Source organism: Eurosta solidaginis, chromosome 4 (genome assembly GCF_040869045.1).
Source record: "Eurosta solidaginis isolate ZX-2024a chromosome 4, ASM4086904v1, whole genome shotgun sequence".
In the NCBI taxonomy this organism is placed as follows: Eukaryota; Metazoa; Arthropoda; class Insecta; order Diptera; family Tephritidae; genus Eurosta; species Eurosta solidaginis.
In genome coordinates, this window is record NC_090322.1 from 125,289,093 (window position 1) to 125,314,059 (window position 24,967).

Below are 24,967 nucleotides of genomic sequence, written 5' to 3' on the forward strand. Positions count from 1 at the left end.
TAGATTATTTAATTCAAATTTTAAAGTGAGATAATCCTTACAAATTTATGTATACAGAATATATATGGCGTTTTTGTTGTTATTAAAACAATAGTTTTATTTATATTAAAGCTTTTATCATTTTTTTTTTAACTTTGAAAAATCTCCGAACACCATTCCTTCATTATATGACATTCGACTGCCTAGTCCACTGCCTTCCACTCTATTCGCAACATAACCTCTACTTAAGCTGCCAAACTATATAGTAAACAATAATACAATTGCTGTGGTTTTATTTCGCAAGCGATCTTGATATCTTTTTAAACTCAGGTATTTTTTTTAATAAACGAAAAATATTGTTTGTGTAACTACGTATAAATATTTCAACCTTGTGCTGACGCGTGAAAAATATAATTTCGTTATTATGCGTTAAGTTCCAGTTGAAGATTTTCTCACAACCAAAGAAAAAATAAGCGTAATATAGGAAGAAACGAGAACAAAGCAAATTGAATATAATAGTGTGAAGGGTAACACAAGTAATAAAAGGGAATTACATTTAAAAGAAACACAAAAGTCAAATTAAAGGAAGTAGAGGAAAGCTCAGGTGAAAATAGGCGATTTTGTTTTATTAATGGCATTTGACGCGTAAAAAAGTGAAATATTACGTTTTACATGGCCAAATAACGCTATAAAGTTTCCAACGAAAAAAATATATAATAAACGTACATATGTACACTTCTCTACAATTGGAAGCATTGAAGCTGGGTAAAAAATTTCGGAACGACTTTCCAACTTTAAGCATTAGGTAAGTTGCGCATATACACATGATTTCTTCTGTTAATTTTTTCATTGAATATATCCTAGGGACATTCTTATATTAGTATATTAAAAGCCGTTGGTGCAAGACAACTATTGGACTTTGAACTTGCAATGCCGGCTTCAAAATGCGTACATACATGCATATATTGTATATACCACATAGAGCTGCCGTTAATTAATGCACATTTTTAATATTTAAACCAAGAGAAATTTGACGATAAGAGAGCGTATGAAGTATGATTCAATCATGCGTGTGAAGTATTATTACATTAAGCCGTATTATATATTACCAACTTAATAATTGGAAGAAAGGTAAAAGTGGTAAAAGCCTAAAACACGGGACGACTGCAGTAATAGTCTAGAACAGGGGTCGACTGCTAATATTTGATTTATTTATTTATTTATTGGTCTACATATTTAACAATTAATCAGACTACAAGGCAGCCGGTTCTATGTACCGAAGCGACTAGGGATTTTTCCCGACCAAAGCCTGTCATTTCAGTGCAACCCCATTTAATTTGTTGCGTCCTCCTCCCAGCAGATCCTTTCATCGGGAATGCGCCATACTCCTTTTCCGGGAAGGTATCGAACCCAATACGGGCCTACTCTTGACCCCCTGTCCTGAGAAATGGTTTTGTCGCGTATGCCGTAAAATAATCTTTTTAGGATGGTCACACTCTTGTTAGGGTGTTACGTACAAGGGATGGTTGCATAGGACAGGTTGTTCTGGGCTAGCCCGAAAACACGACGTCCTCGTAACTTTTATAAATCTTGTGGCTCCTTGCTGTTCACGCCCAAGAGCGGCCCATATTAGATTAGATTAGATTAGATTATTTATTTATTACGGCCAGAAGCCTAATTCGTAAATTTGAAAATATTACAGTTTTTTATCTTATAGCTAAGGTTTTACAATATTCATATAATTTTGTTTTAAATACTGTTATTTGGTTGCAACTTTTTATATCCATAGGCAGTTCATTGTAACTTTTCAGACCCTTGTAGAAAATGTTCTGTTGATCAATTTCAGTTCTAAAAAACGGCAATTTGAAATTATGTTTGCTCCTCGTATTTATGTTGTGAGTTTGCTGAACTAATGCTATATTTTTATTTAAATACTCAGGTACATTTCCATGTTTAATATTAAATATGAATTTCATGGAGTGGAAAAAAATCTTTTGTTTCACACTTAACCAGTCTAAAGTCTTCAACATGTCAGCCGTTCGTGTATCTCTAGGTTTCTGAAGAATAAATCTCATGCATCTATTTTGAAGCTTTTGGAGCTTGTCTACTTCTTTATCCGATATTATGAATAGAATGGACGGGCAGTACACGAAGTGCGGTTCTATAACTGATTTATATAAGATTATTTTGTACTTTTTCTGAATGAATTTCGTTGTTCTCTGCATCACTCCTATTTTATTAGCAACTTTTTTAATTATTCTGCGCCTTATCGCCCCTACTACCTTCCATCAGCCCTGCTGCTCAGCAAGCCACAACGGGTACCCGCTGCTGCTCGCGCCCCATGGTGCCACCAGGTCATACGACCGCTCCTACACATAACTACAAACTCCGTAGTAGAGTCGGTAGCAATGCCGAGCATCAGTCCTGCCCTCGTCTTCTACCCCTCTTTCCAGCACTAGCAATGGTGCACAGAATATCTATGTACATTTGCGACATCTGCCTAATGCGGCGCCTGTATTGACGGTCTCAACCCCCCGACGGGGTTCATCGCGCCATGCTGCCAGGCCGCAAACCCAAATACACCGGGTACCCTAATAACAGCAACTGCGTCCTGGCCTCCGTCAACTCAGGCGTAGTCAGCCGTCACTTACCCCTAGCGTGACGACGTCTCTCCCGTTGCACTTCAGAATCTTCATGCATTCCGACAGCGTCATTACTAAACCAAAGTTGAGAGGTGATAGGATACACGTTATTTACAACATCAAAATACATGTTTAGCTGTGTTGATCGGAGACTAATACATTCATCTACTAATACATGCGACTTTAGTATATTGGATGGCATGATTGTAGATGACATGGTCAACTACGCTTTCCAAGCCAGTCGGTTCTATGTACCGGAGCGACTCTGGATTTTTCCCGACCAAGGACTGTCGCTTCAGTGTAAACCCATTTAATTTGTTGCGTCCCTCCCACAAATTGGCATCCTCCCAGCAGATCCTTGCAGCGGGACTGCTCCATGTTGTTGTTGTAGCAATGTTTCTCCCCACCTAATAGCTGCGACCGATCACAAATTGTCATCAATATCCTCTAACGGGAGTCGAAGGAAACTTGCTGTTTCGACAGGGGTGGACCATAATGAAAGGGGTGTTAGGAGCGTTGGTTCCACATTACAATTAAAGAGATGGTTGAGGTCATGTGGGGACACATTGCAAGCGGGGCATACATTTTGTATGTCGGGGTTGATTCTGGATATGTAAGAGTTTAACCTGTTACAGTATCCAGAACGAAGTTGAGCCAGAGTGACTCGCGTTTCCCTGGGGAGTATGCGTTCCTCTTCCACAAGTTTTGGGTACTGTTCTTTGAGTACTGGATTCACCGGGCAATTCCTGGCATAAAGGTCCGACGGCTGTTTGTGGAGTTCACCAAGGACCTGCATGTGTTTTTTTGCTTCATACGGCTGAGTTTTCAGGTGCCGTATTTGGGATTCAAGGGGTTGTGTAGCGCAATATATAGCTTCTCCAACCCAATTGTCAACCTCACCTTCGAGCGGCGAATCCCGTTTCACTAACAGACGAGGCTCTGGCGCCCCAAGCTCCTCATGGAACTTGGGGGTGGGGAGGGAGGGATGGCCTGAAGGTTCAATGTGGCCATATAAATCGTTCCCGAGATGGTCGGGCCAGCACCTTAATGGTGCTGTGTTACCGGAGCGTATCGGATCTGTATCCGACAAAGGACCATCACATCGATAACACTCCCCAAAGCCTTCGGGGAGTAACCTAATCGCTACAACAACAACAACAACAACAACAACAGGTGCCGTATTTCCTCAAAATGCTTACGGAGGTGACCACTGAAGTCTGGAACTGTTTGCTTAGCATCTCATTTCTCTCTCTGATGGGGAGTATTCTCGCCTCATAATGTAGATGGTGTTCTGGGGACATAAGAAGACAGCCCGTGGCGGTTCGGAGCGCAGTATTTTGGCAGGCCTGTAGCTTCTTCCAGCAGGTAGTTTTTAGGCTTGACGATCATATAGGGGACACGTAGCACGCAAACGGCTGGCCAATTGCTTTGTATGTGGTAATGGGCGTTTCTTTGTCTTTTCCCCAAGTACTGCCCTCAAGGGATTTGAGGATTTTATTACGGCTCTGGTTTTCGGAACAATTGCGGTTGCGTGCTCACCAAAATGTAGATCCTGATAAAACGTCACACACAAGATTTTGGGGTGTAGGACAGTCGGTAGCGTGGTGCAATCGTAATGTTCTATTCTAATAATAACAAGTTTAGTGCTGCTTTGAGTTCGAAGGAAACCTGGAAGTCGATTAAACATATTGGTATCGGAAAATCCAAATGCGATATTTTTGTGTCCTCCCTGATGTAGACATTAACGAGATAAATATAAATTTTGTAAATCTGCCAATCTCAACTGACAATATATGTGCTGACAATTATTGTATTCGCGCTAATGTGGATTGTGGTCCTCTTGAGTTTGCTAGTGTCGATGATTGTGATGTCGTTCAAGCCATTCTTCCAGTAAAGTCTAATGCTATGGGGCTCGATGGTATATGTCGGGGTTTCAAGGGGTTGTGTAGCGCAATATATAGCTTCTCCAACCCAATTGTCAACCTCACCTTCGAGCGGCGAATCCCGTTTCACTAACAGACGAGGCTCTGGCGACCCCAAGCTCCTCATGGAACTTGGGGGTGGGGAGGGGCCTGAAGGTTTAATGCGGCCATATAAATCGTTCCCGAGATGGTCGGGCCAGCACCTTAATGGTGCTGTGTTACCGGAGCGTATCGGATCTGTATCCGACAAAGGACCATCACATCGATAACACTCCCCAAAGCCTTCGGGGAGTAACCTAATCGCTACAACAACAACAACAACATGTTATATGTCCGAAATTTTTAAAAATAATTCTTCCTAAAATCCTTCCTCAGTTAACCTACTTGGTTAACTCTTCCTGTGTATTTCCCAAATGTTGGAAAGTTGCTAAGGTAATCCTAATCCCCAAGCAAAACAAGAAGTATAGACCTATAGCTATTCTGCCTTTCCTTTCCAAGGTCGTCGAACGAATTTTGCATTGCCAGATAAATACTTATGTGCAGGATAATAACCTTCTCACAGATTCCCAGTCTGGATTCAGGTCAAATCGTAGCTGTAAAACGGCGCTCCTATCGGTGATAGAGGATATTCGAGAACATGTTGACAAAAATTTTACTGCTTTCCTGACTCTTCTCGACCATTCAAAAGCGTTTGACTCGGTCGACCACACCGTTCTCTGCAAGAAGCTGGACAACCTATTTAATTTCTCCAACTGTGCAACAGCCCTCATCAGATCGTATTTGGCCGACCGAACGCAGAAAGTCTGACTTCGTCAGTGTTTTAAGAGGAGTCCCACAAGGCTCAATCCTTGGTCCCCTGTTATTTGTTTTGTATATAAACGATTTGCCTGGTGTTCTCAAGTATTGTAATATTCACATTTATGCTGACGACGTACAATTGTATATGTGCTGTCCTAGTGATCGTACCAGTTCATGTATTAATAACTTAAATTACGATTTATGTCAAATTGGTACGTGGGCTTCTATGAACGGCTTATGTCTTAACCCTAAGAAGTCGAAATGTATAGTGATTCATAGAAGGTCACTAGATAAAAGTGGAATGGAAAATTTAATTTTAGACAACACTATTATAGAATACGTTGACACGGCAAAAAATCTAGGTGTAGTTTTTAACAAAACCTTGACATGGAAAGATCACATCTTCCGCACAGTGGGAAAAGTGTATGGGATGCTTCGTACACTCTGGCTTACACAATATTTTACTCCGTTACATATTCGTCTACTAATAGCAAAAGCGTACTTAATACCTACGCTGTTGTTGTTGTTGTTGTAGCAATGCTCGCCCCACCTAATAGCCGCGACCGATCACAAATTGTCATCAATATCCTCTAACGGGAGTCCAAGGAAACTTGCCGTTTCAACAGGGGTGGACCATAAGGAAAGGGGTGTTAGAGGCGTTGGTTCCACATTACAATTAAAGAGATGGTTGGTGTCATGTGGGGACACATTGCAAGCGGGGCATACATTTTGTATGTCGGGGTTGATTCTGGATAGGTAAGAGTTTAACCTGTTACAGTATCCAGAACGAAGTTGAGCAAGAGTGACACGCGTTTCCCTGGGGAGTATGCGTTCCTCTTCCGCGAGTTCTGAATATTTTTCTTCAAGTACTGGATGGGGAGTATTCTCGCCTCATCATGCAGATGGTGTTCTGGGGACATAAGAAGACAGCCCGTGGCGATTCTGAGAGCAGTATTTTGGCAGGCCTGTAGTTTATTCCAGTGGGTAGTTTTTAGGCTTGGCGACCATATGGGTGACGCGTAGCACGTAATCGGCTGGCTAATTGCTTTGTTTGTGGTCATGAGCCTTTCTTTATCTTTTCCCCAGGTACTGCCAGCAAGGGATTTGATAATTGTATTACGGCTCTGAATTCTCGGAACAATTGCGGTTGCGTGCGCACCAAAATGTAGATCCTGATCAAACGTCACACCCAAGATTTTGGGGCGTAGGACAGTCGGTAGCATAGTGCCATCGACGTGGATGTTCAATATGGTCGACATTTGGGGCGTCCATATTGTAAATAAGGTCGCGGAAGATTTAGTCGGTGACAATGCCAGGTATCGCGAGGCGAAAAAACTGGAGAGATCAGGGAGATAGCCGTTTATTTTATTGCATAGCTCATCGATCTCTGGGCCTGGGCCTGTGGCCATTATTGTGCAGTCATCGGCGTAGGAAACGATTGTGACTCCTTCCGGTGGTGAAGGTAGCTTAGATATGTAGAAATTACACAAAAGTGGGGATAGGACACCACCCTGTGGCACCCTTTGTTTAATTCTCCTTGGTTTTGATGTTTCGTTTCTGAATTGCACCGATGCCTGCCGACCACCCAGATAATTTGCGGTCCACCTTTTAAGACATGGGGGAAGGGTAGACCCTTCCAGGTCTTGCAGTAACGAGTCATGGTTGACCGTATCAAAGGCTTTTGATAGGTCTAGCGCTACGAGTACTGTTCTATGGTGGGGGTATTGATTCAAACCGCAATTTATCTGGGTGCTAATGACATTTAGCGCGGAGGTAGTGCTATGGAGTTTTCTGAAGCCATGCTGATGAGGGGCTAGCTGCAAATGTGCTTGGAAATAAGGGAGCAAAATGGCTTCAAGCGTCTTTGCCACTGGCGATAGGAGAGATATCGGACGATATGACTCACCTATGTTAGCTGGTTTCCCAGGCTTTAGTAGCGGGACCACCTTGGCCATTTTCCATTTCTCGGGTATGACAAAGGTGGAAAGAGACAGGTTGAAGACATGCGCCAAATATTTGAAACCCTCTTTCCCTAGGCTACCTACGCTGCTTTATGATTGTGAGGTTTACTCTAATTGTGACTATGTATGTAATAGGAAACTTAATGTTGTTTATAACAACATTGCTAGATACGTCTATGGGTTGAAAAGACTTGACCACGTCTCTCATCATGCTAACAGGTTGCTAAACATTTCTTTCGATAACCTTATTAAACTTAAAACGCTCACTACGCTACATAAATTAATATATATGAAGGAACCTGACTATTTGTATCGGAGGCTAAATTTTCTCCAGTTGTTGTTGTTGTTGTTGTAGTAGCGATTAGGTTACTCCCCGAAGGCTTTGGGGAGTGTTATCGATGTGATGGTCCTTTGTCGGATACAGATCCGATACGCTCCGGTAACACAGCACCATTAAGGTGCTGGCCCGACCATCTCGGGAACGATTTATATGGCCACATTGAACCTTCAGGCCATCCCTCCCTCCCCACCCCCAAGTTCCAAGTCGTCTAGATCTGTTCTCCTTACCCACTTCAGACATCGTATGCTAATATCTGATCGCCAGTTCTTCATTACTTCCATACGTCTTTGGAACTCGCTCCCTTCTAGACTTAGGCTTATAAGCAATGCTCTGCTCTTCAATAAAGAATTAACAAGTTTCTATAATAACCTGGACAATTAAAATACTGATTTCTTCTAACAAATGTACTCTATCATTCGTTTATATTTATTTACTATTTATTAAATATATTATTTATTGTAACCTTTTCTTAGCCATAGTCATTAGCTTTAAGTTTCAAGTTTAAATTGTACCTATTTTATGCCTTTTACCGACTAGCACTGTAAAATAATTTCAGCCAAATTGTTGTGCTGGGATGAATTGCCTAATAAATACAAATACAAATACAAATGGTGCTGTGGTACCGGAGCGTACCGTATCTGTATCCGGCAAAGGACCATCACATCGATAACACTCCCCAAAGCCTTCGGGGAGCAACCTTATCGCTACAACAAAAAACAACAACAACAAAAGGTCTAGCGCTACGAGTACTGTTCTATGGTGGGGCTTCTGATTTAAACCACAATTTATCTGGGTGCTAATGGCATTTAGCGCGGTGGTGGTGCTATGGAGTTTTCTAAAGCCATGCTGATGGCAGGCTAGCTGCAAATTTGCTTTGAAGTGGGGGAGCAAAATGGCTTCAAGCGTCTTGGCTACTGGCGATAGGAGAGATATCGGGCGATATGACTCCTATTAGCTGGTTTCCCAGGCTTTAGTAGCGGGACCACCTTGGCCATTTTCCATTTTTCGGGTATGGCAAAGGTGGAAAGAGAGTTGAAACCTTCTTTCCCTAGGCTTTTAAGCATCGGCATGCCGTCTCGGCCCACTGCTTTGGATGGTTTAGCATGACCGATGGCATCCTCAACCTCTTTGGCGGTGATGGTAATTGGTGACGTGCTGAACTTATGTTTACGTGCGTGTCTGTTGGCCCTCCATCTATTTTTGTCGACCGTAGAATGCATTATGTATTGTCGGCAGAAAGCGCTCGCGTATTTTTCGCATCCGACAGCACTTTGTCGCCAAAGGCGATGGAAACTTTGTCATGTGCCTTGTGGATTCGAGAGGGACTTACAGTGGACCAAAGTTTACCTACACCGGCAGAGAGGTTACAACCGCTTAGATGCTCCTCACATTTCGCCCGCTTGTGTTCATCCACAAGCAATCTGATGCGTTAGTTTATATCCCTTATTTGGGGGTCACCGGAATCTAGCTGTCTTATAAGGTCACGTTCTCTCGCTAAACTTGCGGCCTCTGCCGGGAAGTGGGGCCGAATTTCGGGAATTCTACCGGCGGGAGTGAAACGAGCCGAGGCGTATTCAATGACCTTGCGGAAAGCACGCTCCCCTTGGCGGGCATCAGTTGGGATAGGGAGGGCAGCAAAGCGGTTGTCTGTAAAGGATTTGTATTCGTCCCACTTTCCTTTTTTAAAGTTAATGAAAGTGCGTTTTTCTGCGACGATGAAGTCGGCGGTACGCCCGAGCGAAATAAGTATAGGCAGGTGGTCGGATGCCAATGTTACCATCGGCTGCCAGTTGACGCAGTTTACGAGTTCTGCGCTCACGATTGAAATATCCGGCAAACTGTGACAGCTTCCTACCATAGGTGTGGGGGCGTCTCCGATTATAGTGCAGAACGTTGTTTCTTCTATTTGATCCGCTAACATCTCACCCCTACTGTCCACTCGCAAGTTTGAATGCCATAGATCGTGATGGGCATTGAAATCGCCTAAGATAATCGATTGTTTCCAGTGAGTACGCCGCTGATATAAGGGCGGTATCAACTGGGGCAACAGGTGACAGGAGGGATGTAGATGTTAATGATTTCTAGGTTTGCATCTCCCGACCGGACAGATAATCCTTGACGTTCTAAGACACTGTCCCTGCGGTCGATGTCGAGATCAAATATATGATATTGCACAGTGTGGTGTATGATAAACGCGAGGCCGCCAACATTTCCGCTCTCGCGATCTTTTCTGTGGACATTATACCCAGCACAGGTCTGCAATGCAGATCCTGCTGTGACTTTAGTCTCTTGAATCGCAGCAATACGAATGTTGTGCCGCTTCATGAAGTCGACTATCTCCGTAATCGTCCCAGTTAATCCATTACAGTTTAACTGCAGAATTCTGAAGTGCATAGGGGGAGATGTCGTCACTCTGGGACTAAGTGACGGATGACTACGCCTGGGTTGTGGAAGGCCCGAACGCGATTGCTGTTGAGGCCCTGGGACTAGACGTCCTTGGGTAGGCATTGGTGTACCCGGTGTATTTGGGTATGCGGCCTGGCAACATGGCGCAATGAAACCCGTCGGGGGTTGCCGTGCGGAGACCAGAACATCTAGGAAAGTGGCACCGTCCATGGCAGGAGCTGCATTGGGCGGATGTCGCAAACGTATATATTCTGTGCTGGCAAACGGTGCAAAGGGAGGTAGGGACTAAGAGTCTGTTTCCCTGACCTACACAATTGCTGCCGGAAAGGGGGGAAGAAGACGGGGGCATGCGCTGATGCTCGGCATTGTTCCCGACTCTACTACGGAGATTGTAGGTATGAGTGGGAGCAGCCGTGTGAGTTGGTGGCGCCGTGGGGCGCGAGCAACAGCGGGTACTTGTTGTGGCGTGCTGAGCAGCGGGTCTGCTGGAGGGTAGCGGGGGGGGGGCGCTAAGGCGCAGACTACGGGACGTCCTAGGACGTGAACAGCATGGAGCCACAAAAGATTTATAGAAGTTACGTGGACGTCTGGATTTGGGTTCTAGCCCAGAACAACCTGTCCGATACAACCATCCCTTACACGAGACACACTGACAAGAGTATGACCGTCCTAAAAAGATTCTTTTCCGGCAGATGCAGCAAAACCATTTCTCAGGACCGGGCCAGGAGACGGACCCGGATTGGGTTCGATACCTTCCCGGAGCAAGAGAATATGGAGCAGTCCCGCTGCAAGGATCTGCTGGGAGGATGACAATTTGTGGGAGGGACGCAACATATTAAATGGGCTTACACTGAAATGGCAGTCCTTGGTCGGGAAAAATCCCGAGTCGCTCCGGTACATAGAACCTTGGGAAGAATTGCCCGGTGAATCGAGTACTCACAGAACAGTACCCAAAACTAGCGGAAGAGGAACACATACTCCCCAGGGAAACAGGAGTCACTCTAGCTCAACTTCGATCTGGATACTGTAACTGGTTAAACTCTTACCTATCCAGAATCAACCCCAACATACAAAATGTATGCCCCGCTTGCAATGTGTCCCCACATGACACCAACCATCTCTTTAATTGTAATGTGGAACCTACGCCTCTAAAACCCCTCTCATTATGGTGCACCCCTTTTGAAACTGCAAGTTTCCTTGGACTCCCGTTCGAGGATATTGATGAAACTTTGTGATCGGACGCACCTATTGAATGGGGCGAATCACTGCTACAACAACAACAGCAACATGGTGAACTACATAAGTACCTGTCTAATCAATTGTATGGGGGTTTTAACGATCGAAAAGAGCAAAAACGTAAAACTTAGAAATAAGTGGTACGGCCACGAATTGACTGAAATAAACAAGCTAAAATACCACTTACGGTCCGAAGCTTTGTCAAAGGGTGATTTTACATAGTACAGCAATGTTGGGAAGTACATATTATAAAAAGCTTATAAAAAAGAAAAAAGGTAAGTATATGGAGAATAGGATTGACTTAACAGTTCGGATAGCAAATCAATGTGGAGGCATCTTAAACGAGCAGTTAACTGAAGTGAAAGACAATTTACAGACGGTAATTGTAAAGGATATTACTTCCGAAACCCCAGAGGATATATCTAAAGCGTTAAACTCATTTTTTATACTCAGTTGAGCAGAGCTCACAGAGTATATTAAGTTTGATTGGATAACGGTTGGTTGTACAGGTATAAAGAAATCGAGATAGATATAGACTTCCATATATCAAAATCATCAGGATCGAATAAATTTGATTGAGCCATGTCCGTCCGTCCGTCCGTTAACACGATAACTTGAGTAAATTTGAGGTATCTTGATGAAATTTGGTATGTAGGTTCCTGGACACTCATCTCAGATCGCTATTTAAAATGGACGATATCGGACTATAACCACGCCCACTTTTTCGATATCGAAAATTTCGAAAAATCGAAAAAGTGCGATAATTCATTACCAAATATGGATAAAGCGATGAAACTTGGTAGGTGAGTTGAACTTATGACGCAGAATAGAAAATTAGTAAAATTTTAGACAATGGGCGTGGCACCGCCCACTTTTAAAAGAAGGTAATTTAGAAGTTTTGCAAGCTGTAATTTGGCAGTCGTTGAAGATATCATGATGAAATTTGGTAGAAACGTTACTGAGAACGACCACGCCCACTTTAAAAAAAAAATTTGTTAAAGTCAAATTTTAAAAGAAAAGTTAATATCTTTACAGTATATAAGTAAATTATGTCAGCATTCAACTCCAGTAATGATATGGTGCAACAAAATACAAAAATAAAAGAAAATTTCAAAATGGGCGTGGCTCCGCCCTTTTCATTTAATTTATCTAGGATACTTTTAATGCCATAAGTCGAACAAAAATTTACCAATCTTTATGAAATTTGGTAGGGGCTTAGATTCTAGGACGATAACTGTTTTCTGAGAAAAAGGGCGAAATCGGTTGAAGCCACACCCAGCTTTTATACACAGTCGACCGTCTGTCCTTCCGCTCGGCCGTTAACACGATAACTTGAGCAAAAATCGATATATCTTTACTAAACTCAGTTCACGTACTTATCTGAACTCACTTTGTATTGGTGTAAAAAATGGCCGAAATCCGATTATGACCACGCCCACTTTTTCGATATCGAAAATTACGAAAAATGAAAAAATGCCATAATTATATACCAAATACCAAAAAACGGATGAAACATGGTAATTGGATTGGTCTATTGACGCAAAATATAACTTTAGAAAAAAACATTGTAAAATGGGTGTGACACCTGCCATATTAAGTAGAAGAAAATGAAAAAGTTCTGCAGGGCGAAATCAAAAGCCCTTGGAATCTTGGCAGGAATACTGTGATATCTCGAAAACGCCTTCACATATACAACTACCACTCCCTTTTAAAACCCTCATTAATACCTTTAATTTGATACCCATATCGAACAAACACATTATAGAGTCACCCCTTGTCCACGTTTATGGCGATATCTCGAAAAGGAGTCCACCTAAAGAACTAAGGCCCACCCCCTTTTAAAATACTCATTAACACCTTTCATTTGATATCCATATCGTACAAACAAATTCTAGAGTCACCCCTGGTCCACCTTTATGGCGGTATCTCGAAAAGGCGTCGACTATTGAACTAAGGCCCACTCCCTTTTAAAATACTCATTAACACCTTTCATTTGATACCCATATCGTACAAACACATTCTAGAGTCACTCCTGGTTCACCTTTATGGCGATATCTCGAAAAGGCGTCCGCCTATAGAACTAAGGCCCACTCCCTTTTAAAATACCCATTAACCCCTTTCATTTGATACCCATATCGTACAAACAAATTATAGGGTCACCCCTGGTCCACCTTTATGGCGATATCTCGAAACGGTGTCCACCTGTGGAACTAAGGATCACTCCCTTTTAAAATACTCATTACCGCCTTTCATTTGATACCCATATCGTACAAACAAATTCTAGAGTTAACCCTGATCCACCTTTATGGCGATATTCCTAAATGGAGTCCACCTATAGAACTATGGCCCCCTCCCTCATAAAATACTCTTTAATACCTTTCATTTGATACACATGTCATACAAACACATTCCAGGGTTACCCTCGGTTCATTTTCCTACATGGTTATTTTCCCTTATGTTGTCACCATAGCTCTCAACTGAGTATGTAATGTTCGGTTACACCCGAACTTAACCTTCCTTACTTGTTATTTATTTATTTATTTAATTCAGTCTATGGTGTTACAAACCTTACAGACTAGATGACAATTTTAAAGTTCAAATAATTTAATTTAATGAACAAATCAATCTGATCAGCTCAATAAAATGTACAAGTAACAATAAATTTACATACTACATAGATACAGACAAGTATAATAAAGATTAGCTAACTATGAAAAGATTTCGGTTAAAAGTGATTTGAAAATGGGTTTAGGCAAAGAGAAGTCGATGGCTGAAAAACTTGAGATAGTATTAAATTCTGTCATAGCTGTTGTTGTTGTTGTTGTAGCAATGCTCGCCCCACCTAATAGCCGCGACCGATCACAAATTGTCATCAATATCCTCTAACGGGAGTCCAAGGAAACTTGCCGTTTCAACAGGGGTGGACCATAAGGAAAGGGGTGTTAGAGGCGTTGGTTCCACATTACAATTAAAGAGATGGTTGGTGTCATGTGGGGACACATTGCAAGCAGGGCATACATTTTGTATGTCGGGGTTGATTCTCGATAGGTAAGAGTTTAACCTGTTACAGTATCCAGAACGAAGTTGAGCAAGAGTGACACGCGTTTCCCTGGGGAGTATGCGTTCCTCTTCTGCGAGTTCTGGATATTTTTCTTCAAGTACTGGATTCACCGGGCAATTCCCGACATAAAGGTCCGACGCCTGTCTATGGAGTTCACCAAGGACCTGCTTGTGTTTTTCCGCTTCATACGGCTGGGTTCTCAGGTGCCGTATTTCCTCAGAATGCTTACGGAGATGACTCCTTAGGCCCCTAGGCGGTGCTGGTTCGTCAATCAGATGTCTGTTGGGATGCCCAGGTTTCTGGGTATTCAACAGAAACTGTTTGGTCAGCATCACATTTCTCTCCCTGATGGGGAGTATTCTCGCCTCATTATGCAGATGGTGTTCTGGGGACATAAGAAGACAGCCCGTGGCGATTCTGAGAGCAGTATTTTGGCAGGCCTGTAGTTTCTTCCAGTGGGTGGTTTTTAGGCTTGGCGACCATATGGGTGACGCGTAGCACGTAATCGGCTGGCTAATTGCTTTGTATGTGGTCAAGAGCGTTTCTTTATCTTTTCCCCAGGTACTGCCAGCAAGGGATTTGAGGATTTTATTACGGCTCTGAATTCTTGGAACAATTGCGGTTGCGTGCGCACCAAAATGTAGATCCTGATCAAACGTCACACCCAAGATTTTGGGGTGTAGGACAGTCGGTAGCGTAGGGCCATCGACGTGGATGTTCAATATGGTCGACATTTGGGGCGTCCATGTTGTAAATAAGGTCGCGGAAGATTTAGTCGGTGACAATGCCAGGTTTCGCGAGGCGAAAAAACTGGAGAGATCAGGGAGATAGCCGTTTATTTTATTGCATAGCTCATCGATCTTTGGGCCTGGGCCTGTGGCCATTATTGTGCAGTCATCGGCGTAGGAAACGATTGTGACTCCTTCCGGTGGTGAAGGTAGCTTAGATATGTAGAAATTAAACAAAAGCGGGGATAGGACACCACCCTGTGGCACCCCTTGTTTAATTCTCCTTTGTTTTGATGTTTCGTTTCTGAATTGCACCGATGCCTGCCGACCACCCAGATAATTTGCGGTCCACCTTTTAAGACATGGGGGAAGGGTGGACCCTTCCAGGTCTTGCAGTAACGAGCCATGGTTGACCGTATCAAAAGCTTTTGATAGGTCTAACGCTACGAGTACTGTTCTATGGTGGGGATATTGATTCAAACCGCAATTTATCTGGGTGCTAATGACATTTAGCGCGGAGGTAGTGCTATGGAGTTTTCTGAAGCCATGCTGATGAGGGGCTAGCTGCAAATGTGCTTGGAAATAAGGGAGCAAAATGGCTTCAAGCGTCTTTGCCACTGGCGATAGGAGAGATATCGGACGATATGACTCACCTACGTTAGCTGGTTTCCCAGGCTTTAGTAGCGGGACCACCTTGGCCATTTTCCATTTCTCGGGTATGACAAAGGTGGAAAGAGACAGGTTGAAGACATGCGCTAAATATTTGAAACCCTCTTTCCCTAGGTTTTTAAGCATCGGCATGGCTATGCCGTCTGGGCCCACTGCTTTGGATGGTTTAGCGCGACCAATGGCGTCCTCAACCTCCCTAGCGGTGATGGTAATTGGTGACGCGCTGAGTTTGTGTTTATGTGCGTGTCTATTGGCTCTCCGTCTATCTTTGTCGACCGTAGGATGCATTATATATTGTCGGCAGAAAGCGCTCGCGCATTTTTTCGCATCCGACAGCACCTTATCGCCAAAGGCGATGGAAACTTTGTCTTTGTGCTTAGCCGGATGCGATAGGGACTTTACGGTGGACCAAAGTTTACCTACACCGGTAGAGAGGTTACAACCTCTTAGGTGCTCTTCCCATTTCGCCCGCTTGTGTTCGTCCACAAGCAATCTGATGCGTTGGTTTATATCCCTTATTTGGGGGTCGCCTGGATCAAGCTGTCTTATAAGGTCGCGTTCCCTCGCTAAGCTCGCGGCCTCCGCCGGGAAGTGGGCCGGATTTCGGGAATTCTCCCGGCGGGAATGAAATGTGCCGAGGCGGATTCAATGACCTTACGGAAGGCACGCTCCCCTTGGCAGGCATCAGTCGGGATAGGGAGGGCAGCAAAGCTGCTGTCTGTTGCAGATTTATATTCTTCCCACTTTCCTTTTTTGAAGTTTATGAAAGTGCGTTTTTCGGTGACGATGAAGTCGGCGGTACGCTCGAACGAAATAAGTATGGGCAGGTGGTCGGATGCCAATGTTACCATCGGCTGCCAGTTGACGCAGTTTACGAGTTCTGCGCTCACGATTGAGATATCTGGCGAGCTATGCAGCTTCCTACCATACGTGTGGGGCTTCTCCGTTTATTGTGCAGAACGTCGTTTCGTCTATTTGATCCGCCAACATCTCACCCCTACTGTCCGCCCGCAAGTTTGAATGCCATAGGTCGTGATGGGCATTGAAATCGCCTAAGATAATGCGATTGTTGCCAGTGAGTAAGGCCCTGATATTAGGGCAGTATCCACTGTGGCAACAGGTGGCAGGAGGGATGTAGATATTGATGATTTCTAGGTTTGCATCGCCTGGCCGGACAGATAGGCCTTGACGTTCTAAGACATTGTCCCTGCGGTCGATGCCAGGATCAAATATATAATATTGCACAGAGTGGTGTATGATAAACGCGAGACCGCCTCCTTTTCCGCTCTCGCGGTCTTTCCTGTGGACGTTATACCCAGAGCAGGTCTGCAATGCAGATCTTGCTGTGAGTGTAGTCTCTTGAATCGCAGCAATGCGGATGTTGTGCCGCTTCATGAAATCGACTATCTCCGTAATCTTCCCAGTTAGTCCATTACAGTTTAACTGCAGAATTCTGAAGTGCATAAGGGGAGACGTCGCCACTCTGGGGGCAAGTGACGGGTGACCACGCCTGGGTTGGGGAAGGCCAGGACGCAATTGCTGTTGTGGCCCTAGGACTGGGCGTCCTTGGGCAAGCATTGGGGTACCCGGATGATTTGGGTTTGCGACCTGGCAACATGGCGCGATGAAACCCGTCGGGGGGTTGCCGTCGCGGAGACCAGAACATCTAGGAAAGTGGCACCACCCAAGGCAGGAGCTGCATTGGGCGGATGTCGCAAACATATATATTCTGTGCTGGCAAACGGTGCAAACGGAGGTAGGGACTAAGAGTCTGTTTCCCTGACCTACACGATTGCTGCCGGAAAAGAGGGTGGGAGAAGACGGGGGCAGGGGCTGTTGCTCAACATTGCTTCCGACTCTACTACGAAGATTGCAGTTATGAGTGGTAGCAGCTGTTTGAGTTGTGGGCACCGTGGGGCGCGAGCAGCAGCTCGTACTTGTTGTGGCTTGCTGAGCAGCGGGGCTGCTGGAAGGTAGTGTGGGGGGGGGGGGCGCTTAGACGTAGACTACGGGACGCCCTTGGGCGTGAACACCAAGGAGCCACAAAAGATTTATAAAAGTTACGTGGACGTGGGGCGTGGGATCAAGCCCAGAACAACCTGTCCGATGCAACCATCCCTTGCACGAGACACACTGAACAGAGTATGACCGTCCTAAAAAGATTCTTTTCCGGCAGATGCAGCAACAACATTTCTCAGGACCGGGGTCAGGAGACGGACCCGGATTGGATTCGATGCCTTCCCGGAGTAAGAGAATATGGAGCAGTCCTGCTGCAAGGAGCTGCTGGGAGGATGACAATTTGTGGGAGGGACGAAACAAATTAGATGGGGTCACACTGAAATGACAGTCCTTGGTCGGGAAAAATCCCGAGTCGCTCCGGTACATAGAACCGACTGCCTTGGAAAGCGTTTAGGACTACGTCGCGAATTTCCGTTCACGTTTTTAATAGTGGATATAGCCTAACCAATTATTGGTGCTGATTTTTTATGGAAATATTTTTTTTTTTATTTTTATGGTCTCCTAGTTTATATCAAACGCAAACGCTTAGTAGATCCGGTAACAAGTCTTTCAGTTAACACAATTTCATGTGTTTGTAACGTTTAGCTACCAAAGGTTTTCGCTGTTGATAACAAATTTACAAAGTTATTAAAAAAATTTCCTTCTCTATTTTCTGAACCTGATTATTCACAGCCAGTTAGATATACAACAGTTCACAGACTCGTCACTGAAGGAAATTTGCCATTTTATAAAAGGCGTTTACACCCTATTAAATTCAAAGTAGCTAAAACTGAATTCGATTTTTTAGTAAATACAGGGATATGCAGGCCTTACAATTCAGCGGTAGCATCTCCTCTGCATCTTGTACCCAAGAAAGAGTTAAATGACTGGCGTCCTTGTGGAGATTTTCGATGATTAAACGTTGTAACCGTCCCAGATCGTTATCCTTTGCCCCATGTTCATGACTTCAACATGAATCTCAGAAATAAGAAAGTATTTTCGAAGCTAGATTTGGTAACGGAAGTAATCGAACTCTCAGTGCGTACGGTAGTGAGGTCCGTCAAGCTGGACCCCCACGATGGATTCGAAATTTGGTGGGCCAGGTATTATGTGCTATTTATGTGCTAATTTGTTCCCAAAATAAAAAATTTTGTGCTCAAAATTTAAGTATTTTTTTAACCTCAAAATGGGGGGGTCCAGCTGGACGTCCAGCTAGACCCCCCCCTCATAAGCACTAGGTCAAACAAAAAAATTTAAATGTTGGAATTATGTGCTATTTATGTGCTTCAACATAAGCTACGGTCTGTCCAGAAAAACAGAGGGGTGACAAGGGGGGAGCGGGGGCATATAACCCCAGACGGAAAAATCGAAACGGGATAGGTGCAGAATTTTGTGCTATTTATGGGCTCGATAGTTCCAAAAACGATTCGTTTTTTTGACAACTTTTAATGTTTTTTTTTAAAACATCAAAAGTGGTGGGTCCACCTGGACGTCCAGCTAGACCCCCCCTCGTAAGCACTAGGCCAAACAAAACAATTTAAATGTGGGAATTATGTGCTATTTACGTGCTCAATAGTGCCAAAAAGAATTCGGGTTTTTGACAACTTTTAATGATTTTTTTTTAAACTTTAAAAGTGGGGGTCCAGCTAGACCCCCCCCTCGTAAGCACTAGGCCAAACAAAACAATTTAAATGTGGGAATTATGTGCTATTTACGTGCTCAATAGTGCCAAAAAGAATTCGGGGTTTTGACAACTTTTAATGATTTTTTTAAAACTTCAAAAGTGGGGGGTCCAGCTGGACTTCCAGCTAGACCCCCCCCCCCCCCCCCCCCCCCCCCCCCCCCCCCCGCCCTCGTAAGCACTAGGCCAAACAAAACAATTTATATGTGGGAATTATGTGCTATTTACGGGCTCAATAGTGCCAAAAAGAATTCGGTTTTTTTGACAACTTTTAATGATTTTTTTAAAACTTCAAAAGTGGGGGGTCTAGCTGGAAGTCCAGCTAGACCCCGACCCCCCTCGTAAGCACAAGGCCAAACAAAACAATTTATATGTGGGAATTATGTGCTATTTACGGGCTCAATAGTGCCAAAAAGAATTCGGTTTTTTGACAACTTTTAATGATTTTTTTAAAACTTCAAAAGTGGGGGGTCCAGCTGGACTTCCAGCTAGATCCCCCCCCCCCTCGTAAGCACTAGGCCAAACAAAACAATTTAAATGTGGGAATTATGTGCTATTTACGTGCTCAATAGTGCCAAAAAGAATTCGGGTTTTTGACAACTTTTAATGATTTTTTTTTTAACTTTAAAAGTGGGGGTCCAGCTAGACCCCCCCTCGTAAGCACTAGGCCAAACAAAACAATTTAAATGTGGGAATTATGTGCTATTTACGTGCTCAATAGTGCCAAAAAGAATTCGGTTTTTTTGACAACTTTTAATGATTTTTTTAAAACTTCAAAAGTGGGGGGTCTAGCTGGAAGTCCAGCTAGACCCCGACCCCCTCGTAAGCACAAGGCCAAACAAAACAATTTATATGTGGGAATTATGTGCTATTTACGGGCTCAATAGTGCCAAAAAGAATTCGGTTTTTTGACAACTTTTAATGATTTTTTTAAAACTTCAAAAGTGGGGGGTCCAGCTGGACTTCCAGCTAGACCCCCCCCCCCCCTCGTAAGCACTAGGCCAAACAAAACAATTTAAATGTGGGAATTATGTGGTATTTACGTGTTCAATAGGGCCAAAGAATTCGGTTTTTTGGCAACTTTTAATGATTTTTTAAAACTTTAAAAGTTGGGGTCCAGCTAGACCCCCTCCCCCTCGTAAGCACTAGGCCAAACAAAACAATTTAAATGTGGGAATTATGTGCTATTTACGTTCTCAATAGTGCCAAAAATAATTCGGGTTTTTGACAACTTAATGATTTTTTTAAAACTTCAAAAGTGGGGGGTCCAGCTGGACGTCCAGATAGACCCCCCTCGTAATAGGCCAAACAAAACAATTTAAATGTGGGAATTATGTGCTATTTACGTGCTCAATAGTGCCAAATAGAATTCGGGTTTTTTACAACTTTTAATGATTTTTTTAAAACTTCAAAAGTGGGGGGTCCAGCTGGACTTCCAACATTAAAAGTTGTAAAAAAACACGAATCGCCAAGTGATTTTGATTAAAAGTTAACTATGGCCCCAGGGCCTTTACTTTAGGGGACAATAGGTACTCTCTGTTAGCTACCAGCCCCCATAAAAAGAAAAAACGCAAATCCGGTCCAGAACCACCAATTCAGCAAGAGTTTCCAAAGCTCCCATTGCCAACAGTAGTGACACCTAACCCTAAATTTGTAGTAGTGTCGGCAACAAACAAAGATAAGTCTTTATCACATCTATCATGTTTTGCGGTTGAAAATTCCCTCCAATTAATTAGCAAAGAAATCATCAGCGTGTCGGAACTAAGAGACGGTAGCCTCTTGCTTCTTGTTAGCAATAAAACCGCTGCAGAAAAATGCATTTTTTCCAAGCAACTAGCAGGACTCTGCGAAATAGAGTGCAAATATCACGATAGCTTGAATTTTATTAAAGGTAGGATTTATGCTCCCTTCCTGAACCACATCTGAGACGAGGAAATAGTTAAAAACCTAGAGTCGCAAGGCGTAGTAGGAGTTTATAAATTCATTGACAATAAACAAAAGGAAAGCGGGGTCATTTTACTGACTTTCGATCTCTATAAATTACCCGAGTCGCTGAAAGTATCATGGCATAAACTTAGTGTCAGAGAATACATTTCCTACAAATTACAACATATTAACAAAAGGAAATCAAATTATTAAATAACACTGGTTACAGCCAAAATGGACCAGACCCGCCATTATGAAATTCCTATATAAAATCACCCTCTGATTCCGAAAATCAAGGTTACTTTTAATTATATGGCAACATTTTTGAGATATTTACGAATAACCGTTTTTTTCAAAAAAAAAAAAAAAGAAAAAAAAATTGGGTCCAGTTAATCATATGTATATATCTCAAGAAAGAATTGAGCAATTCCAAAACGGTTTGAAGCTATTAAAAGGTAATAGAATTTGCTATAAACTGCGCATACAATACTTTTTCCTAGGCCCTGCAGATTCAAAGATAACGAACAATCTTTACGGATTTTTAAATTTTTTTGTAAAAATATAAAAAAATGTGTACTTTGCGAGGGAGGATCTCGAAAACTTTTAATTTTTTGCAGATTTTTTTCTCCCTCTAAGCCCTGTTTTATTACAAAAAAAAATAAGCTTTCATTCAACAAAAACGATGAACTAATACAAAAGTCATAACCATTCAAATAAATATATCCATATAGTAAAACTTAAGTACCCTACAAATAATAGCATATGTACATATGATTCTGTCTTAACTCTATGATCTTATTTTATATCTGAAAAGTTATGTGTCTTGTTTTGACGTTTATTTGGGTTATGATCGGTTTCACTTGTGAGAAACCAACAGTAGTCACCCATCATAGCGACATCCCAGAATCCTTGATACCGAATCATTTTAATTTGCTGCTGAAACCTTTCGCCATGATCTTCACTTTAAAGACATATTTACTCCTGAAAGAAAATAAAAAAGTATATTAGATAAATACATAAGTGACACATTAGTATATAATTTTCTTAGGCTGGATTTACCTTTCAATCCAGAACAAATTTTTTGTTTACATTTTTCTCGTTCTTGTTTGTTTGGAACTGGACGATGAATTCAGATTTATACATGCATTAATACATACACAGCGTACAAAATGTACAATGAACTACCTACTGAGATAAAAGATTGTGAAAATATTAATAAGTTTAAAGTAAAATTATTTTTATATTGTAAAACACTTGATGTTTAATGAAGCAAATGTTTACTTAACATCAACTAGGTCTTGAATACCGTAATAAATAAATATAATATAATGCGCGATCGGGATAGATGGCTTTTGGTTGCCAATATGCAATAATAGCCTTTAAAATTAATTTGTTGCCGTCTATGAACAATCGCCACTCCTTTGAATCATATGGTTCATCAAACTGTTTGAAAGACCAGCAATGTCTTTGCAGTAACAAACACTGTCCTCCTTCGTATAGTACTTGGAAAATTGTTCGTGACGAGTACTATAATATGTTACCTTAACATCAGGTGAAACAAATTTAAATTGTTGCATACCAGAGGCGTGTAGTTCGGCCTTTTCCTTTGACAATTCCAAAGCCCTTATCCAATCATTGAGTTGTGCTTGTGTGTTTTGTTCCGTTTGAAATCAAGTACAACATGATGCCGCGTAATCAGATACTGCTATTGACAATGAAACTGGAGCCGGAACTAAAGTTAAATTAGATTCTGGCAATGTAGCTTCCGTTGAATTTAGTTCTGGTAATGACACTGTAGATACGCTCGCATAGGTTACTTTTCTTGACTTTCCAACACCAAGTACTTTTGTAGTACAAATATAGCAGTCCATTGAATGGCAAGTGGGAATCAACTTCATTGGTGTAATAAATTTCATATGTCGCCTAAATAGATAGTTTCAGAAATTAGTCAGCTATGCATTAAAGAAGAGCAAATTCGTAATTTTTACAACGCACGTTTTTGTTCCGGTTTCCGAAAAAACAATTCGACTCGACATATGGTGCAGACAGTATTCGGTGCCCATGGTTTTTCATTGTTTTAGGCTCAATTCCATAATACTTATAGTATGTAGCTTTCAAAGGATTTGAAAACACACGTCGCATCTTTTTAACGATAAATTGACCGCAGATGAAACAGAACATATCTGGATCATTTGTACACTCAAACTCTCGCGCCCTTCTATTCATATTATATTTTTAAGTAAATGACGGGATATAAACTGCAATTATAAACTGCAAAGTATCCGGCGAGCCTTGCAGATATTATGAAAGAACAAGGCGCATGTACTATTATCTATACTTCGATGAAGTAAAAATTCAAGCCTACCTACCCAAAAAAGGTTCCCTAGTTCTACAGAGAAAACACTACCTGCCTTAAAAATATGCTCTTGCTTGAAATGTACCTGGGATTGAGAAAACGACACTAACAGCTTTTTTGTATCTAATAACCCTTCGAAAATCTACCTGCTAACTAACTGATATACGAATACTAACACATATGTACCAGTAGGGTACTTAAGTATTAAATGGATATATTTACTTGAATGCTTATAACTTTTGTATCGATAGATCGATTTTGTTGAATGAAAGCTTATTTTTTTTTGTAATAAAACAGAGCTTAGCAAATCATGTCAAATACTAGGGAATACCAATAAAAATTGCAAAAAATACCCCTTATGCGTAAATTGCAGCCTCCACCCTCATGGTAGCGATACCTGTATACCTACTAAATGCGCAAACTGCGCCAAATACATCCAAAAAAAAGAGATTATTAAAATGAAAACGCAACAAAAATGCTCGATGAAGCAAGCAAAGTCCATCTATATGTCACAACTCCCAAGTACATACATCATTAACTTCATTCTATGCCGGAATGGCTGCTCGACCTACAAAAACTGCTACTATGAGCAGCATAAGACCAGCGGCTATGTACCTAGCCAGCGAAAAAACAACGCCATCCATTACGATGGTAAATCAAACCAACAACTCAGTTACAACCCCCACCGACACCACAACTACAATATCCTCAGCAACCACAAGAAAACGTTTAGGCTCGCCTATCTCGGCCACGCCTCTCCAGACATCCACAAATTCATTATTAAATACGGCAGATAATACATCTCTGTCTTCATTATCAAATTTTCTCTCTCCCATATCTTCTCTTACACAACAACTAATCCTAAATAATGATTATTATACTAAAAACACGGAATCTCAGGATCCCGATATTGATATACAGTAATTAGTCCTCTGATCTACAAATATTCCAATGTCATTCAACATTTTGCAATGGAATATCAAAGGACTATATAACTACTTTAACGAGCTTAAGCTCCTAATCAACGAACACCATCCTTCTTTCTTATCTTTGCAAGAAACACACTTTCCTTTCAATAAATCTACACATATGTATATCAAACCGATATATTAGTTATTTCTCAAACCACAGAACAACTCAAATAAGCAAGGAATTGCTGCTATCATTCTCAAAGATATTCCGCACAAGCATATCCACCTACAATCTCCATTGGCAACAATAGCTATTGAAATCAACCTCGGTATAAAATTTACCATCATATCCA

At 42.2% G+C, this 24,967-nt stretch overlaps 1 protein-coding gene across 6 annotated transcripts in view; it reads left to right on the forward strand.

Moving 5' to 3' along the window:
* The first annotated feature begins 249 nt into the window (after positions 1 to 249).
* Positions 250 to 24,967, forward strand: part of LOC137250280 (myotubularin-related protein 3) — a 208,017-nt gene continuing 183,299 nt past the window's right edge. For 5 of the 6 annotated variants that reach the window (XM_067782792.1, XM_067782786.1, XM_067782793.1 and 2 more), the window contains exon 1: positions 250 to 784. The gene's annotated coding sequence lies outside the window, so the exon portion shown is untranslated. Of the gene's footprint in view, positions 785 to 843; positions 1,111 to 24,967 lie in introns of all 6 variants that reach the window. The other variant, XM_067782787.1, reaches the window with a different exon arrangement.